A 6,000-nucleotide genomic window follows, 5' to 3' on the forward strand; every position below is an offset into this window, starting at 1 on the left:
TCCACCAGCACCTGGAAAATCTGATTGTACGACACTTGTTCCTCAAGACATTTGCTCAACATCAATTTCCTACACTATTATCCAAATACTTAACTTCATCCCGGGATCCAACACTAGACCTTACCCTATACCTAACCTCAATCCCAATTGCAACCCTCGGCCTAACCCTACACATTTGACAAATAAAGCCTTGAGCAGTCGTTGCAGGAGCAAATGTTTGGTCACTCGAAATGCCATGACAGGCTCACTTGCTATGACTTTATCTGTTTCTTTACCAGATTTTAAAAAACCATTGTAATATTCATTATTAATTACCAGTCCATTGTGCTTTGCTCCTAATATGTCAGGCACAAGAGGCCATCGCTTTCAGGTAAGGGGCAGAACATCAAGAGTGGAACCTCAAGGCACCCCCTGATCTGTCAACAGGAAGCCCTCCTTCTCAATCCCTGGAACAGAATTATAAACAATTCAATAAATATTAACCAAATTTGAAATAAATAGCACTATTTAATATTTTAGTTGTCTTTAACGTTTACTTTTTCAGCAAAATTTGAAGGTCAATTTTTTTTAATTTTTTTTTTGCTTGTCGTTCCTTTTCATGTATTGGACCCCCCCCCCCTTTCCCCCGCACATGAGCTTAAAATGTTAATTCTAAAAAGAGAAACACTTCAGCAACGTGTTAGTAGACATGTGGATTCATACATAGCCATCCCATGAATACATGCTTCTCAAACCAGCCCTTTGCATCCCCTTCAGTTTGACCTTGACCTCACCTATTCAAAATTTTGTTTTACTTGAAAAAAACTAAACAGATCAAGTTAGATCAAAAGTAAATATGTTTACCTTCTCTTGTGGTGGTCTGTTTTCTCCAGGACATTCTTGTTTCAAGCACATACTCCAAGAAAGCAAGCATTTGGTACTGCATTAACTGCGACAAGTCTCTGTACATTTTCCTGTAAAAGAGAGGGGGGGGGGTTTAATTCTTAGAATAAAAGGAAATGAGCATGATCATTAAAACATTGATGAGCATTTGCAGAATTAACTGTTCTCTTTTGGATTTTCTCTTTACCAAAAAAGCCCTCCTTCATTATCTAACATTGAAATTTATATTCAATTCCTTGATCCAGATCTAGTTGATCTACAGTCTCTAGATGATCTAGATGCATGTCTCGTAACTGTTCATTCTATCAAATTGAAAAAACGCAAAATAGATATGGACCTAGATCTATATATGACAGAGAAAACTTAATCGTGTTTACAGCAAACAAAAATTCAAAGATAGAGCCTAGAGCAGATGCAAATTAGGCTAAGCCAACAAAGAGTTTAAGAAACACACAGGCACCACTATACGTACGCCTGTATACAGTGTAGTCTAATTTGGGGGATCATGTTTTAATTTGTTATACAGCTATGAGAATCTGTACGACTACGAGTATCACATTCACAGGCAGGCACGGATCCAGGGGGGCCGCCCCCCCCCCCCACCCGCAAAAAATAAAAAGAGAGAGAGAGAGAAGGAAAAGAAGGAAAAGAAGGGGAAAAGGAGAGAAAGGGAAGGAAAAAGGAGAGAAAGGGAAAGAAAGAAGAGGAAGAGGAAAAGAAAAGGGGGAAAAGAAGGAGATCGGGGGCCGAAAGAGCCTTGCCTCCCAGCTGTAACCTCTCCCCCTCCCCCCATCAAAAAATAAAAGAGAAGGAAGGAAAGGGAAAGAAAAAAAGTAAAGAGGGGATAAAGAGAAGGAAAAAAGAGGAAGAAGAAAAGAAGGGGGAAATCGGTTGCAATTTTCCCGCCAACAAGTTGTAGTTCGGGGGGGGGGGGGGGGGCAAAGGCCCTTGCCTCCTCCTCCCTCCCCCCCCCCCCCCCCCCAAAAAAAAAAGGAGAAGGAAGGGATAGAGGAGAGCTAAAAGGGAACAAAAAAGAGGAAGAAGAAAAGAAAAGGGTGATAAGAAGAGGAGAACAGTTGCGATTAATCCCGCCAACAATGTGTGGATCTGGGAGGGGGGGCCAAAAGGCCCTTGCCTCCCCCTAGCAAACCTAAAACAGAGAGTAGGAAGGGAAAGGAAAGGGAAATAGGAGAGAAAGGGAAAGAAAAAAAGAGAAAGAAGAAAGGTAGGGGAGATCAGTTACGTGTAGATCGGGGGGGGGGGGGGTGGGGCACTGGCGTACTGATGGGGAAGGGGACTTGGGGGGGGGCGGGGGGTTGACAGATGGCCCCCAAATATAATTCAAATGTGGTTTATTTCTAATTCGATACCGGTGATTACCGGTGATTTACAAATGTTGCTGAAATGACATAATTTTCTGAGATTTTTTCTCAATGTTTAATAAATTATACTTTTTAATGCGTTTGTGGGACAATGGCAAATTCATAAAGAAAGAAAGAATAGTGACGCCAATTAGTGTCCTGCCAGTGTCACAAATAAGGTATGCTGATATGCTCATCTGACCGCAATTAAATGCCAATACCCCTGAGCTTCTGGGGGTTCCACCCCTTGACCCCCGCAGGTTCTTCGCCCTTAGACACCACGCCAATTTCACAACGCTCTACTCGATCGTAAATACCTCCCCCCCCCCCCCCACCTACTTAGAGAAACGTCTAGCGGAACCTGCATGTAAGAGTGGGGTGGTGCAGATTTTTTTTGTCTACCCCCCCCCCCCCCCTCCCGGTTTTTGCTCATTTCGCCACTGCCGGTGTCACTATTATGTACCAATATTTGGCTTGCATAATTTCAAATTTGGGCCCCCCCCCCCCCCCCCCCACTAAGAAATCCTGGATCCGCGCCTGTTCACAGGTAGTCCAATTAATTACTGGTCTGTAGGCCTAGGCCTCAAATTTTCTAGGCCTAGACCTCTACTCTCGTACTCGTCTATCTCGGTATCTGGTCCAAATTTTGGCGCTTGTTCACAACTCATGTCAACTGTGACCATGCTTTTTAGTGTTAGCTATTAACTTTCTTCTGACCTAACTATGAAAGTAGTTTTTCAACAGTTGGACCTACAAGTAACAAAAAGCTTGGATCATTGATGCAGCTAGCGCTAGTGAAGTGATCTGCCTATAGACCCTATACTCGTATCTAATTTTCAGAGAGGGTCTCGCCCGAAAGTTTGGGCCAAGGATTAAAGTAGGCTGTACGCCTACTTGTTAGAAGCAACCATAACTCACTCACCTAACTTGGCCTTGAGGGTAATTCGTCCTCCAGGTCCGGATAGGTGCTTGATACTTGGTTACTGTCAGTGCTGAAGAGGTAGAATTCTCCCGCCGCACACGTATATGTACTTGTCGGCACGAGAGGATCTGTGTGCAGCTAGCTCAGCTGTGTTCCAGAGTGCAATGCCGCCCTCTAATGGTGAGGGCGGCACCTGTCGTCTGCTAGCTCTGGCTGCTCTGCTCTGCTTTACATATTATATTTATGGCCTACTACATTCCCCCCCCCCGTTTTAAAAAATAAGTCCCATTTCCAAAAAGTAGTCCCAGGGAGAGCCCAACCCAATTAATCCCTAATTAACCCCTAATTCCACTTGCGTCACAGGCTGTGACCAAGGCCTAAATGTTTATTTAAAAAACACAGGCCAAACTACCGTAAACAAAAACTCGGTAAAACATCAAAAACGGGGAAAAACCCAAAACACCTTAACCATAACAATTAACAGAAAAAGTGAAAAAGTATGTAGCCAGTCCCCTTATCCCTTTTTAATATAAAAATGGACAAGGCAACCCAACCAAAATAAAGATTTGCCAAAAGAAAAACTCCCAGGCGCATTGCAAGCCGGCAAGGTACCGGGGCCTTAAATCAATGTAATTTATACCCCCTGACTCCAATGGCCGTTCACCCAGGATAACCGATATAAAACTTCCAGGTCCGCCCTGGGTTCAATGACGCTGCGCGCGGCATCCAGGGATCCGTTCCCTAGAGGGTGCCACTGACAGCTACAGTGACGCCCAATGCAGGGTGTAAGTTAACACCCCGCGCGGGGTAGCAGGGGTCAGCCATCCGACACCCAACTCTGAAAGCAGGGGAAATTTCCATCGCCCCTTGAATACCCCGCCGAGCACGCAGTTTACCTACTTGCTCTGATAAAAATGGAGGCCATTACAGTCGGTGGCATCCAAAAGCTCGTATGCCGACTCCGACTATACGTTGGCCATCACCTCGGTTACCTCACCAAGGATAAAAGTGTGGAGAATCTGTCTCCATGCACACCAGGAGTCTGTTCGTAGGGACCGCCCTAAAAGTGACTCGCTGGTCGGGGAGAAATACCCCGAAACCGGGAGGAACGCCCGAACTAAAAATGCGGATACTCCTTCCGCGCCTGTGCGCCCGACCCAATGTCTAAGGCTACCTTGAGGCAGACCTCGGGACCACCCGGGCCTAGCTGCCTCCTACTGCGGAGCTCTTCCCGCAGCCATTCGTGGTGATCAAATCGGCCTAGGCGGTAATACCCCGCCCATTGGTCCGATGGATCAATCTCCCTACGAAGAACTGGAACACGCGCCACTGGGGCACGATCGAGGGGCGGCATGTTAAACGAACACCCGGAAAGTGCCTCGGGAGATTTCCAAGTCCTCGCAGTGATGATCCCGAGCCTCACGCTCGGAATTGAGGGGACATTGAATTCTAAAATTCTAAAATTCTAAATTCTAAAATTCTAAAATTCCATGTGACGAGTCCTAACCCCTCCCCTCGTAATGATAGGGATGTTCTCTCCCATCCATATCTTATCAGGCGTTATTACATGGCGGGTTGAACAACAACTTAATCGTCCGAGCCGCCAAAATTGTCCTCGGGGGTTTCAAGGAATAGGTTCCTCTTCCCCGACGGAGTGGTCTTCACAGATGCCTGCGTTCCACCTTGAGCTGCCATGAGTTTCCCCAGGCTCCTCACCAACCCGGACACATGGCCTTCTAGCTCAGATATCCGAAGCTCTAGTCCGGATAGTCGGGCATCCGTGGTTCGCGGGGTGATCTCCACCTCTCGAATTTCAGGCCCCCTAGTGCCTTTATCCGATTTCCGCATTTCCGCGTTGGCCCGAGACCCACGGCCGTACATAGCCCCGTGGGCGTGTTGGAGCCAGCGGATGGCCTCCACTGCCTCCTCCACGGTAGAGGGGCGCTGGTTTAATGCCTGGTAACCAGCATCCTTGTCCACACACCCCTGGCACATTCGCAGCACCGTCTGCCGCTGTACATATGCCTCAGGTACCTCGGGAAACGCCCGAGATGCCAACCGGTGAAGCCGGTCCGCCCATTCCAAGAGGGGTTCATCGGCCCCCTGCTTAGCGGTGTTAAACTCGAGCAGGACGGCTTCGGGAGGTTCCCGATACCCGAATCTGCCCTCTAGATGGCGCACCATCCCGAAATACCCTACCCCCGGGTCTCGCTCTTGCGTCATGTCAAAGAAGTCGCTTGCCGACCCATCCAAACACCAGCATAGTTGGTTTAGACGCTGCGGGTGGTCCCATTCGAGGGCATCCGCAAATGCGCTGAATTTGCGGAAAAACGCCCGCCAATTCCCCCGCCCGTCAAATACCACAGACTTGGGCATCGGCTGGTATGAACCCTTGTCCCGCTCCCATGCCTGAGTGTATACAGGCGGTCGGCTAATGACCTTTTCCCTGTTCCGCTGGGGCTCCACGTGGGGCCTGCGGTAGTGTTCCCCGCCCCCGCTCCGATAGAAACCACGTTCCTCGGGAGCAGGCCCACTCGGTAAATCCTGGTAGGCCCTACGCGGGGCATTGCTCCACCCCGAATTGTGGCGGTTCCCAAACTCTCGGGGTTGGGTGCTATCCCCTTCCCCCCACAACTGAGCATCGCCACCCTTATTCTCGGTCCGAGCTGCTGGGCGAGGGCGCGCCTCCTCTGCTCCATGCGGGGGAGGGTATCGTTCGTGGGGATACACCGGTGCCCCACGCTCCTCATCCCCGATTTCCCCCGGGGTTTCTGCCGGCGTACTGCCAACATCCCCCGTCTCGGACAACGGCCGAAAACCGCCCGGCCGTATGGG

The sequence above is a fragment of the Strongylocentrotus purpuratus genome, unplaced genomic scaffold (genome assembly GCF_000002235.5).
Source record: "Strongylocentrotus purpuratus isolate Spur 01 unplaced genomic scaffold, Spur_5.0 spur5_scaffold_3, whole genome shotgun sequence".
Taxonomy (NCBI): Eukaryota; Metazoa; Echinodermata; class Echinoidea; order Camarodonta; family Strongylocentrotidae; genus Strongylocentrotus; species Strongylocentrotus purpuratus.